The following is a 13,730-nucleotide window of genomic DNA, read 5'->3' on the forward strand; positions in this document are numbered from 1 at the left end:
TCCCCCATCGTTCCAGACAACATAAATATTGTTTGGGGCTTGTTTATACATGTAGTTGTTCAGGAGGAGCTATTCCTGACTAATTTCATGACTAATTTCCAGAATAAGGGTGAGCTGTTCCGGTTTAGTTTAACACTGTGAGTTTTAATTAAAGAGGAAAATAGGGCACACCGATTCTGGAAGAGGGATGTTTACAGAGTTATTGTTGAATAACTTCTGTATAGATGAGCCAAGAATCAACAGACACCTAACCCAGCTTCCCATTTCCCTCCAGGGTGATGTACAAGTTGCTTGCTTAGCAGATACTATTGCTTTAGAAAGCCACAAAGAAAATAAGATGGCAGTTACGACACATATTCTGTGCTTTGATTTGCCTGACATTTTTAGGGGACATTTTGTTGGCTGTCCTTGTGGTATTTTCACTGAACATGGGAAGACATTGTATGCGACTGACATTCAGTACAACAGCATGAGTTCTCAGCTTGTTCCGACAACCGTGGTGAGCTCCATGTGGTGTCACCATCCTTTTGTTCCATGGGCACATGGTAACAAAGTTCCCATCTGAGATTCCTATCGCGATGGTAACACAAGAATATGAAACAGAGGTAGTGCTCAAGCAAGGCTATTTTATATATGCCCAAACAAACCCTGAAGCCCATGACAAGTACGCAGAAGGCTCCCCATATGCTAGGCATAATTCATGAAGCACCAAGTGCACAGAAGAATCTGGACAGAAAAAACCCTACATCTTCATCCCCACTGCCAGGTAGCGCTGCTTAGCGGCACTCGCTGCTTGGACACGGAAGGAGAAGCAGCATGTTAGGAATGCAGTATGGCCAGTAAATTCAGGTATTGCCTACACCTTGTGGGCCACAACTTCGTGAGACGCGGAGGACCAGTTTGGATCCGTTCTTCTGTGACTGCAGGCTGTTTGCATGAGTCATCTGGATTCTTCTTGATAGGCTGCAATAACAGAGACTCTGGGTCTCTCCAGCTTACGCTTGCTCCCCCATTAGTCACAGGACAAGACTTCAGCTCTGATTTTTTAACAAGAAAGTATGATTATTGTTGCTGCTATATAAGGACATGCAGTGTCATTCAGCATGTTTGTATTAATTCTGAAAGCTATCTAGGACTTTTTTTTAACAGTTTTCCTTTGCGTCTAAGTTTTCAATTATAATATGCCATCCAGGCTAGGTAAAGTTCTTCCATTTTATCTTGTGGAGGGTCTTGATTATGCATCTGTTGAATGCATTTAGTCTTCCTTTCCAAGGTAGAATCCCCATTTCAGGTAATTTCTTCTTTAGGAGTTTTCAGATAAGCTTTCGTAAGACAAAGGTGAGTACCACTGCCAAATACCACTTCTGCAAGGCCAAGATTCAGATCACAGGTATAAGACCTCATGATTACTCTGTCATGGTGTGGTGCAATCTTAACCCCATGACTTGTTTCAGGAGCATTTGCAAAATCCTTATCCTTGCTATGAGGGAGGGAAAGGAAGAGAGAGAAATCACCAAACACTTTATTCGTTCTCTCGTAATGGTAACAGATTAGAAAAATGGTGTATTTCAGATCTATATTAGCAGTAAAGGTTGTACAACTATTCCTTATTACTTAAATCTGTCCTTTTGCCCCATCTACACAGGTGGTCCTTCAGCTTTTTCTCACAAAAACCTCCTTTACCATAGAGGGATTTCTTTTTCATGGGACCTGAGTCCTATTAGATTCCTTTTTCTCATTCAACAGGAGGAGAACATGAAGACCACATCTTTGAATGGAAAAAACACAGTCCATGGATTCTGGGAAAATTCTAACACACTTGACCTCTTGCATCACCAATCCCTAGTAGCATCGTTAGTCATTTTATCCCCTAGTATAATAGAAGCCCAGCATGATATATTGGAAGCTCTGACCTTCTGAAGAGCAGTCACTTCTGATCACAGGTTTTGGAGACAACGTCTGTGAGAGCTGGGGGAGAGAGAATTTTTTCAAGTCCAAAATAAGTCAGTTCCCACCTCTTTGCCTCAGATGAGCAGTTCTTTTCCATTTTAGCTGAAACATGACAATTCTTTTAAGCCCACAGCAGCTCCAGAAAGCAGCAGCAACCAGCTGAAGTGGAAGAAGGAATAAATGCCCATACAATGAGAAGGCAGTAATTTTAAGCCAGAGTTTCATGAAGACATACAGACTAATGGATTCCAAACCTTGTTGTAGGTCCCATGAAAAATTAGCAATCAAGTTGCCTGGACTTTATTTCAGCAGCAAGATGAAGGTTATCTTCTAGAAATGTAACCATATGTTTGCACACTGACTCAACCAGTTAAGATATGTTTTAAAGTATTGGTTGTAAATGATAGCGTTTAAAATTTTAATCATTATTATTAGAGAAAAACTGTTCTAACTACAGGGAGTCTGTCCTTCACGCATTAGCTTTTAGCCTCTGGAAGTTCTGGCTTCACATATAATAAATGTAAGTTTGACAGTATCTTGGAAGTAAAGGGGAGTTAGAGAGTGCTCTTGAGTATTATGATGGCTGCATGGAAAATATGTGCAACGAGGTTAGTCTGGATATTGGTGCTGCCTTAACTGATTATTTTCCTGATTTTTCTTTTAAGAGAGATTTGTAACTGTTTCAGTTTACTTCCCTTCAGTATAAAAATTAATGTGGATTCTTCACATCTGAGTATCTAAGTCCATTGCCTAGGCTATAATCTCTGTAACATAGTTATCTACAAGATTAAAACCACTACGTACCAGCCTATGTTAACAGCACGTCTTCAGGAGGTGCTCCGTAGTGGAATCAATGTTCTGTTACAGCCCACCCTCACAGTGCTGACTACAAGCACCTAAAACTTCCAGAAGAACTACATTCATCTACATCTACCCAAAATAAATTTGATAGCAAGTGCTGTATACTAGCCTTGGAAAGCCAATATAATTTATCAGTACTCCACAGGTCATTTGGTTCCATCATATCCAAGAGAGGAAATTCACCCCAGCGTAGAGAGCCTATACAAAGGACCATATACCAATTTAGATCACCATCAAGGGGCACGTGTGAGGATTTTCTTGACAAACGGTTTCCCACACATTCTACCTCAGTACACAAGAGGGAGCTAGATAAAGGGCCTGTAGCAGGTAACAATTCTTTGTATCATCCAAATGCTTTCTGGCTATGCTTGCAAAGGGATGGAAAGTTCAGATAGCAAAACATAGCCACATAATCCATCACCAAATGTATTCTCTCCTTTCCCCATGTGTGGTCTTCATGCATCCGCTGCGGGCACTTAACCTGTTGCATCGTCAGCCTCTCTGGAGCTTTGCATGTTTTCCCCTTGCATACGTCTGTTAGGCTTTTGGCTCAGCTATTTATACAGGTTCTGGATTTGGTCCTGAAGCTTTTAGCAGAATTTATACACACTGTTAACGATACTGTGCCTGGTTTAGAAAGCAAAGCAAAATAGATAATGCTACAGAGACTCATGGAACGGATGATACCAAAATTAATTGTGTTGGAATAAAATGCAAGCAATGGCATCTGGAATACTGGAGAGGGAAAGCAGGTTAGCTCCAAATTCCAAGATTTTTTCCAAGCTGAATCAACATGGAAAACAGTAACAAATGGTGCCATGAGCAATTATACAGAGCTTGACTGACATTTGAAAAGTCAACAACTGATAGTAAAAGAAAAGAACACAAATGAAACAAAATAACCTTGAACCCTGGAAATAGTTATAACCCCTGCCAAAACTGGCCTGCTTACAACAGGTTTCAATATAAAAGAAGCATAACTATGGTCATCTAAGGCTGCAAATGAATATTTGCTCTCAGATTAAGCCACAAGTCATGCCTGTAATCCCTTGCAGCAGGCAGATTCAAGAGAAATCATGCAAGGGACTTCTACATCTTCCCCCCTTCCCAATACTGCCGAGAAGCCAGGTAATGCAAGTTTCCTACACTGCAGATTCAGATTTCTTAAGAGGCACATGCTTTCTTCAGACTACCCTAGTAAGCCCAAAGGTGAAGAACAGGTTAGAATTAAGTTTGGAGACAAGTACCAGCATAAGAATAACTCAAGACACCAGAGACAGAAAGAGTCATACCCAACTGAAGAGCATAGTCAGAAAGTCATAGAACCAGAAGTTTGAAAACTGAAGAGTCCCTGTTATAAGATAAGTCAGGGTTGGAACAAGGTGAGGTATAGGAGCATAACACAAAGGAGACAGGAACCAGGGATCAAGACTAAACAAACAAGAATGAAAAGCAAGAGAGTCAGAAGCAAAACTACAGCCAAATGGCACTGCAGACTGCCAAGAGCAACTGGTGGAGTTGCCTGACACATCTGCTATTAGAGGAAATTAGCCAAGCCTTAGCTCCTGCACAGCTGGGCCACAGTCCCAGTTGCCCTATTGCATCCAGCTGCAGGGCCAGTAGCCCAGGCAGAGCCCAACAGGGTGGATACATGTGCATTGGTTTAAAACTCGACCTGCAGGAGTAGCTTGTCCCTATAAATTTACTGGTGCAAGCACCAGATTTAACTCAACTTATGTATCCAGTAGAGCACTGATTTGCCTAAATGTGTTTAGAATTATAGCTTTAATTAAGCACTGCAAGTTTGTGCAGTGGAAATGCCTTAGTGTAGAAGAAATAGATGTATCTGAAGGCAGGCAACAGTGCCAAGCTCCCAGGAGTGGAAAGACATCCCCTCACCTCCCCCTGCTGGTGTGCACATCCCCAAGCCTCTGCAGAGTGACGAGGAGCATCTACCTCGTCTGCTTCCCCTATACCAGTACTTTGTGAAACTGCAAGAAGGGACCTTTGGGAGCAGCTTCCAGCATCGAACTGTTCTCAAGATGCTGGCAACAGCTTAAAACCACAGTCCTGCTATCAAGAATTAGTCATTTGCTCCCAGAGAGTTCATCCTGCAGGCTTTGGTTCTTAATTAGACATTGCTTTTAATGGGAGACTACAGAATACAGATTTCGCAATGGGCCTTAAGATGTTATCCCAGTGAATATTAAATCTTCCAGAAAACATAAATTAAGAAAGGAATGGAAGAAAAGCTCACTCCGTTGCAGTAGCAAACGTCATGACAGACTGCTGCCTGTTTAGAGAGAAAGGAACAATACTTGAAGGAAATGGGAACAGCAAAATAACAAGATACATGTTCATTAGGTATTTAATACATAGCTAATTTAACTCTGGTGTGGTATTAAAAAGTATTAGTGGCAGGAGCAGCTGAACAGAACCTGAAGTAAGACATGATACTGAGTATGTTTAATACTCAGGATGCTTTTCTGCCTCCTTTTTCAAGAGCAATGCCATTGTCAGAGACATAAGAACAAAGAGGAATGTGTGTAATTGTTTTTGCAAGAGTAGAGCCTTATTTGTTCTCATAAAGATGCCATGATTTATTATTTATTTTTGCTGCCTTTATGGCCAGAAAAGAGTATAGATGAAATCCCTGCTACTTGAAAGGTAACACGCATGGAACACATTCTGGTGTAAATGATTTATTCAAGTGCCATCAGTGCCAACTGAGAGCTCAGTGGTAACAAACAGACCATAACTGGTGTTAGGGGTGAGATAATTAATCACAATAAGTTAATACCCAAGGAACAAACACTGAAAACTTTCATTTAATTGCCAAAAACTCTCAGAATATAAAGTGTCTTGTGATGTATTATTTAAAGAAGCATAGTGAATATGAAAAGGAACAAACTAGAATGTGTTTTCCACACTGATCTCCTGTGCTATGTTTTTTCCTAGGAACTTTGAAATGGAAAAAAAGGACAGAACAACCTGATCTCTGGATGTATGTCTGTAAAATTCCCATATATTTACAAAGCAAAACTCTGAAACCTGGAGATTACCATCCAGTTTCAGGAGGTCTAATGAATACAATTGCTATATTGAATTAAATGTAACTAACTTATTCAAGTTGGCTTAGTGGTAGCATTACAAAATATAAAAATCTTCAACTAATTTTCAGTCAGATTGGCCATAATTTATATATTGGGAATCCAGATTCTCACTTACCCCAAGGCTTTAAACTGCTGTAAGATGCAAAGCTGCTTTATAATGGTTATAAGTTACACTTACACTCACTTAAAATCCATTTTATATTCCCGGGCTGATGAAGAGCAGCCCTAATGTAAGGCAGAACCAGTTTTCTAATTGACTACAAACATTCTCAACCAAGGATGCAAATTCAGGGCTGCTGTCTTAACCAACTGCTGCAAAGGGACTCCTTCGCTGTAGCAGTGCCCTACTACTCCCACAAGGCTTTCCTGCAGGGCAGCTTGCAAGATTAGGTGTTAATATCCTTAAAAAAAACAACAGAAATATCAACAACCAAACTCCCTCCTTCTTGTCCATGCACCTATGTCATTTAAAAACATCAGCCTCAGACATGCCACAGAACATCCTTTCAATCATATTTTAATCAAATTGCTTTTCAGCTTCTCAAGTTTTATGTAAGAAGCACATGAGCTGCTTTATCTTTCCTCCTCCTCCCTCACTCCTCAAAAGAAAGTTTCGGTGCTCTGTGCTTACTCAAAGAATGGCATTCAGCACAGCAATAGACACATAAATCTTCTGAATTGCAAAAAAGTGCTACCCAGAGGCTGGTATGGCTCTAGATGATGACAATCAAGCGCACAGGACTGGAGAACGCAGTTGAAAAGCACTCAGATAATATATTTTCCTTTTAAAAGATCCTTATTGGTACACAGCACATCCATTCTATAGATAGATGTGCTCTACAGGATGGGACAATTTCATCATTTTGACTTTAATGGTTTGTGAAAATAATTTAAACCATAAGCAAGGAACAGACATTAACGTTATTCAAAACTATGAAGATGTTGCTTATTGAGTGTAAGTAAATATTTTTCAGTTACTCTTGCTATCTTAGCATTGCCAATAAGCCCAGCACTTGTGTTAGTTGCTTTATATGACACTGCTTTCTGCCTAAGAAGGAAATATTTCTCTAACTCTCCTGGAGTTCACAGCTATCCCAAGAGTAATGACTTCTTGCTGGTTGTCTTCCAATGGATGTTGTCAGCCCCTCAGTAGTTCATTTCGGGTGAAAATACCCTTGTGCCGAGGCCAGGCCAAGATCATGTACCAAATAAGTCCCATTAAAATCTTCAGATAAGGCTTAAGTGATATTTAAGTACTACAGTGCTGGCCTTCTGCTCAGTAGTGAATTCATCGAATATCTGCAAAAATGGGTTTGCTCTGAGTTAAAAATTACAAGGGCTTATCCTGACCTCAGAGTGGGATTGGTGCAACTTCCAAAATTGAATAGCCCAGGAGATGCATGCTCTGCCAGATTCTCAGGAGTTTTCCACTTAAATACATCAGCTGGCAGAGGGCTGATCAAAACTATACCAGTGGAGGATCTGGATGCCGTTGCAATACATCGGTCCCTGGAGACTTGAAGGCCAGGAGCAGCCCTGACACTGTGACTGGTGCCAAATATGAGAGTCACAGAGAGTGCTAGCACCATGCGCTTGCGTCATGTTCCCTCCAGCTGGGAAACAGGGTGCAAGAGGATGTAGTCATGTCATCTCATCTATGTATCCATCTATTTTAGTAATGAAACTTACATCAAAAAGAAAGGGGCAGAAGGTAAGACAGAAGTGATTGCTGCTATGCAGATATACAATTAAACGCAGTCTGCCGATACACCGAGATCCTACCAGATGGCAGATGACCTGACCTCCGTCACTTCACTAAAATGCTTTCCTTTTGCCTCTGTCTAGTCCAGACTTAGCCTGAGCTGACACCTTTTATTCTTGCTCCAATTTCTTCTAGGCATTGGGTCAGCTGGAAAAAAGGTCTTTTTCATACTGGAAAGAAACAAGACAAATGGATGTTTCCAGCACCATATAATTAGAGTGCAAAGCATGGCCATAGATAAAATATAGATGCATATAAAATATGGGAACCAGACCTTCTGCCTTACTAATGCAATTATTCATACGCATGGCAACACAAATATGCCGTGGAAGGGAATTTGTGTCAGTGATAATGTTTGCTTAGATACACACTCGCATATTTATGGGCTCAGATGGAGAACATGCAGTGGGGAATGATTGGTTCACCTCCTTCCATTTCTGTGTCCTCAAAATTTTCCTCCTTTGTTTTCCTTTCTTCTTTTCTCTCTTTTTATTCCGGATTTTTTATTCCCCCTCCCCCCTAATTTCAGAAGTACCTGGAACAATATTTCAGAAAAGTTTTATAACAGCATGTTTCCTCTTAACAATGTAGATTGCACCTTGCAGTACCATACACATTCCCTTTCTCTAGAAAAACCTTTATAATACCTAACTAAAGCGACTTCTCTCCCTTTCTTTCTCTCTCTCTCTTCCTCCCTCCCTCCTCTTCTCCCTCCCTTTTTCTCTTTCCCCTCATCTTTTTAGTCGTGTTGTAGCCCATGGCAGGCAGTAATAGGGAGGGATGGATAAGTCCCTGCTGTGACATTTTCTGGTGATTCTTTCCCAGGAAGGAGCCATTTCACAGCGTTCCCAGAATATACTCTCATAGTGTCCAGAAACACTTTCCAAAGTATTCTGGAGATTCTTAATCTTAAACTCCATTATTGCAAATGGCCTCAAATTTTTCCCCATCAGCGTGTGTACTTTGAACGACTTCAAGCTTTCTCTGGCCACTTCTACTTAGGTAGAAGTATCTACCTAAATACATTAGGGTAAAATCTGACTATGTTACTCACAAACAGAGGTAAGCTTAGTAAATCTATTGTTTTCCCATTAAAAAAAAAAGAAATTGCTAATACTGCTCTAAATATATAGTCGCTGCCAACAGTAACACACATAGCAGCCAGCTTCCATCTGCATTGAGTTTCCCAGACAAGCTGTACAATATCACTCCAGAAACTGCTAAGCCTTGGCAATAATCAAAAGATTGGTGGGGAGACACTGCAGAGACGTTGGATAAAGTTAATCAGGCAGGCCAATGAAATAAATATTAGCACAAAGCTGAGGAAGAAGAAGCTGCTGACCCACTAGGGACAGACACCAGCTTTTTACTCTGAAGTTCTGCAATTTTGCGTATCATTCATATATGATGTTCACATCATATGAAGATCATATAGGAAAACTTGTATGAATTAATGCTAAAAAAATTACATTGACTTTCTCCTAAGAGTATGCTGAATTCCCAAATGAGAGAGGAAGAAGAGAGAAGGTTTGTAATTTCCTGGTATTTAGCAGTAACCAGATGCTTTCTAGCCTTTCACTTATTTTATGCTAGACTAAAAGTATATATTTATCTTAATTCAAGGCCTCTCCTATTGCTCCTGCCACTTCCTGCTAGGGTTTATCCTTTCAGGGCTTTAAAAGCCACAGCTTGGCATCTTTCATAATTGCTTGTGCAGAAGGGCAGGAATGCTAACACCCTTCTGTCCACCCTACTCACCAACCGCAGAGAATCGTTTCCTTTTCTTGTGAGGATAAGCTATATAAGTAATCAACAACAGGAGAGTTTCACATTTCACATTCAAAGATGCAGAGCCTGGAAGCTGAACTTAGCAAAATTCAAACTGGAGACAAGACACACATTTTTAACAGTGTGGGTAATTAACCATTGGAATTGCTTGCCCTGGAATATGCTGTGACACTTGGAGCTTTTAAATCAAGTCTGCATGTCTATAAAAAGATGGTGTCTGCTTCAATTGCAAGATACTGAACTCGGTGTAGAAACCATTGGCCTTGTTATGCAGAAGGTTAGACTAGACAGTCCTAAGGGCTTTAGTGGCTAGGAAATATACTCAGAAACACAGTCAGGTGTAAAACACAATTTGCACAAATACTGGTAATGCACACTCCTTATGAATTCACTTTTGCCAAGAATATTGAGCATTTGAATTTAAAATTAGCTTCCTGTGGGTGCACTAGTCATACTGGAATATACAATGTATACAACAGAAAGTGTACAAGTGGGAGAGAGCGTGGCTTCAAGTGCAACCAAAGCAAAATTCCTATAAAATGAGAACCCTGTGTTTGCACATTTTTGTTCATGTACTTATTTTTTTTTAATCAGTTCTTTTTAATAGCCTGAAAATGAAGAACTGAATTCCAGTAAAAATATCATAGTGACCGGCTACAGCTAGAGAACAAAAGGGCAGCAGCTCACGAAAGTCAGACCGCTTAACCCTGCATTGACCAAGACCGAGCTGCTGAGACTCCCAAGGCACTGCAGTCTGGACTTCTTCTGATACACCTATATGTCTTCATCATTTAATTTGTATAAGCCACAGTAAACCTGAGCATAATTACAGTTCTGTCAGACAGTCTTAGCCCCTTGCAAAGCAAAATCCTTGTCGGAGAGAGTAAAGAGAAAAAAACCACTCCTCTTTCACCAGCCATTGCCAAAAAGAAATTTCAGCTCCCACTGATGGAGCTTTCCCTTGGAGCACTGGTCACCCAGACCAGGCAGCAAGAAAGCAGTGAAGCAGTTTCCACAGCTCATGCCCTGTTGGTTTGCATAAAAATTTGGTTTCTATCCAAAGAGCTAGAATCCATGGCAGCTTCTCATTCCTAGGAATCACATATTTGAATGCTGGATGCCCTGTGTCATCCTGCCACCTCCAATTAATTCAGAAAGTTCTTTATGGCATTTTATGCCAACAAATTTATCAATCCAGCCTGCTGACTATGCGAGTTTTACTCCACACTGAGTACGTGTAGGCAAGTAAAATACGCAATGCATGAAAACACAGAACTCTTTTCCTCAGAAGCTCAGTGACAAAGTCTCTTACTTGACTGCTTCACGGCACTGACACAATGGGACATCTTTCTAGTGATACAAGTAAAAGTTATTGCTCGTAGTCCATCACTACTTTGCTCAACTTTATCCAGTTATCCACTTGATTGCCAGATGAATTTCATCAATCAGACTAGCTAGATGGAACATTTTAGCCAGAACTGTGCCCTAAAATGCACCTTGTTTACAATTTTATCAAAAAAATAAAAAAAGGAAGACAACACTCAGTCCATTCAGCCTGTGCATGAAAACCACTACAGCCAGTGGTTTTACCTTACTCCTCAATTAGTTCATTTATTTCAGTGAAGCTCCACAAGATTCCACAACAGCTAAATATGTCTCCTAGGATATTTTTACTGCCCAGAATAGTCCTTGTACAATTCAGAGCTCCCTGAGCCAGCACCAAAGCGAGGTAACATGGTGGTCTCAGAGAAACCAGGCCTCTTAGGTGAGATGTCAAACTGAGGTCCCCAGGACTGCATTTCCAGACAGTAAGGCTAAACTGAAGCAGCTGGGGACATCACAGTCCTGCCTGCATAGACCTCCTGTAGCCACAAATGAGTGAGTTGTTCGTCATTTTGCAACACAAACCCTCCTCCAGTGTTTCTGCATTTTTGATTTCGAGAATTGAGAAGGAAAGCCTGGAGCTTAGTGCTTTTTCAAAATGTTATACAAGCCAGGCGTGTATTTGTCCACCGCACGCTTATGTAAGAGTGGATCAACAAGTCTCTCTGCTTCTCCTTTCCCATGGCACAGCAGACGTGATTTAAATTCCAGACTGCAATGTTTGCTGTGTGCTGGTGGCTTTTCACGTGAAAGGTTTGAGATTTCAGGACCACAGGTAGGCAACTAGCTATCAGTGCTGCAAGTTTTTCCTAGTCTATGGCTGGATATTAAATAGCTGTAACGAACAAGAGACCCCAAACAGCCTTTCCTTAAAGCTGAACTCCTCAGGCCTGAAAACTGCATAGTAGGATTCTGTCAGAATTTATCCCCCCCAAAAAATTCAACAGAATTTTAGGAAATTTTGACCTACGAATAAACAAAAGTTACAGAAGAAGGAGAAACATACATGTTTTGATTTTACTGATTTCTTCTCTTCTTTCGCTTTTCTCCCTCTTCCCCCTATTTGCAGGAGTTTTTAAATCTAGATGATCAAAGCTGTACCTATTGCAGCAGAACAAGAAAAAGAAAGCCCTTGACTCTAGGTGGCTCAGGCCCACACACTAATACTGAGGTACCATTTTGATGTCCTGTTCTGGCAACTGTGTAATTACATCTCAAGTAGCACAATTAGATTCACTGTGCTCACTCACTGAAAGAGAGATGAACAACTGCAATGGCTTTCAAGATAAGATTTTTATATTGATGCTCTTTCTGCCGCTGTACCAAAATTCTTGTGGTGAAGTCAGCAAATCACAGTAATATGTAAGTGTTGACAGCTATTTATGTTAGGTCCTTTTGAATTTGTAAACAGAATATGACAGAACTAAAGCAAATGCCAAGAGGTTATTTTACACTCTGCTGAACTACATGAAGTGATATAAAGACATTTCAGAGAAGTTTCACAGAGCTGGGGAAAAACACTGCACTGTGGGACAAAAATTCAGATTGTGTTGGAGAAAAAACCCTAACATGATTCCCACAGTGAAAGTTCATCCTTGTAACATCGCAGTAGTTCACATTAGCTTCCTATCTGTATAAAGCAGATAATTCACAAACCAAGCATGCACAGTATGTGCGACAGTAAGGATGTGGTGGCAAGGCACAGTCTCTCTTTTTATATTAGATACATACGGCGTTGTGGCAAGTGTCGTCCAAGGACCTAGTGCACACACACGAAAAAAACAAGCAAAAAGCGTGTGCAAGTTCTGGCCTAGCCACAGGCAGGATGTAGCCCACAAAGCATTTCAGCAGCCGGCCACATCCTCCTCCACTCTTTCTTTTTTAGATTTTATGGGAGTCCCCAGGATCCACATGCGAGCAACACTCATTCATTCTTCATTCTGCTCTTTCCCTCAACCTCCCAGTCTCATTCCACTAGAAATCACCTAAGAGAGAAAAATAAATGAGGACCCGGGTATAAGAATGTGAAGAGCTTGCTTGGTGAAGCTATAGACAAAATAGATTTTTAGTCAAAATTCACAAGAAATCTCTGCTCTGTGTCCCAGTTCTAGTCTTCAAACAGCTGACTGTGAGGTATTCAAGCTTTTGGGGTCTTTTTTTTTTTTGCCTTGCCACATTTCTATTTCTGAACATGTTTCAAGGCAAAGGAAGAGAGTACTTTCATGCAGTCAAGTCCAATTCCCATTTGATAATGCAATGACTTCTAGCAAGGCTCAGGCTGACCCAAGGTATGCTCAGACTGATCTTGTGATATCGTAGAGCGGTACAGATGACAGGCATAAACCGATTAACATGAGAACTAACCAGTCTGGCAGCATGGATGTCTTCACTGCTTCAGTTCTCTATTTAATTGCACAGCATGCCCTTCCACCTCCAAGAGCTTTTGTTTACTTGATTCTTAAAGAGAAATAATATGCAACCAGTAGGGAGGGGCAGTGATCATATAAGTTCTAATAGGTGAAAAAATACATTATTTTTGTTGCATGCAGTCATAAGTTATTTATGCAGCATTCTCATTTACTTATGCTAGTATAAATCAAGAATAGCTCAGCCACTCAGCCAGCATGAAAGAGTTCTCAAAAGTGAGATATCTGATGTTTTCTCAGCTCAGAGGGGGTCACAATATTTTGCGTGAATATCTGCTGTCACTTCTGCCCTCCCCGCAAGAAAGCACATTTCCTGCTAGCTACAGGAAAATGCTTGAAAGTGAAGCACTCTGGGTTAAGAACTTCTAAATGTATTATTGCTTAAAGCATTACCGTTTTCGAGCCAATTTCATGATTTTGAACACTTGGGGTTGGCAACAGTAAGCA

Source organism: Calonectris borealis, chromosome 4 (assembly GCF_964195595.1).
Source record: "Calonectris borealis chromosome 4, bCalBor7.hap1.2, whole genome shotgun sequence".
NCBI lineage: Eukaryota > Metazoa > Chordata > Aves > Procellariiformes > Procellariidae > Calonectris > Calonectris borealis.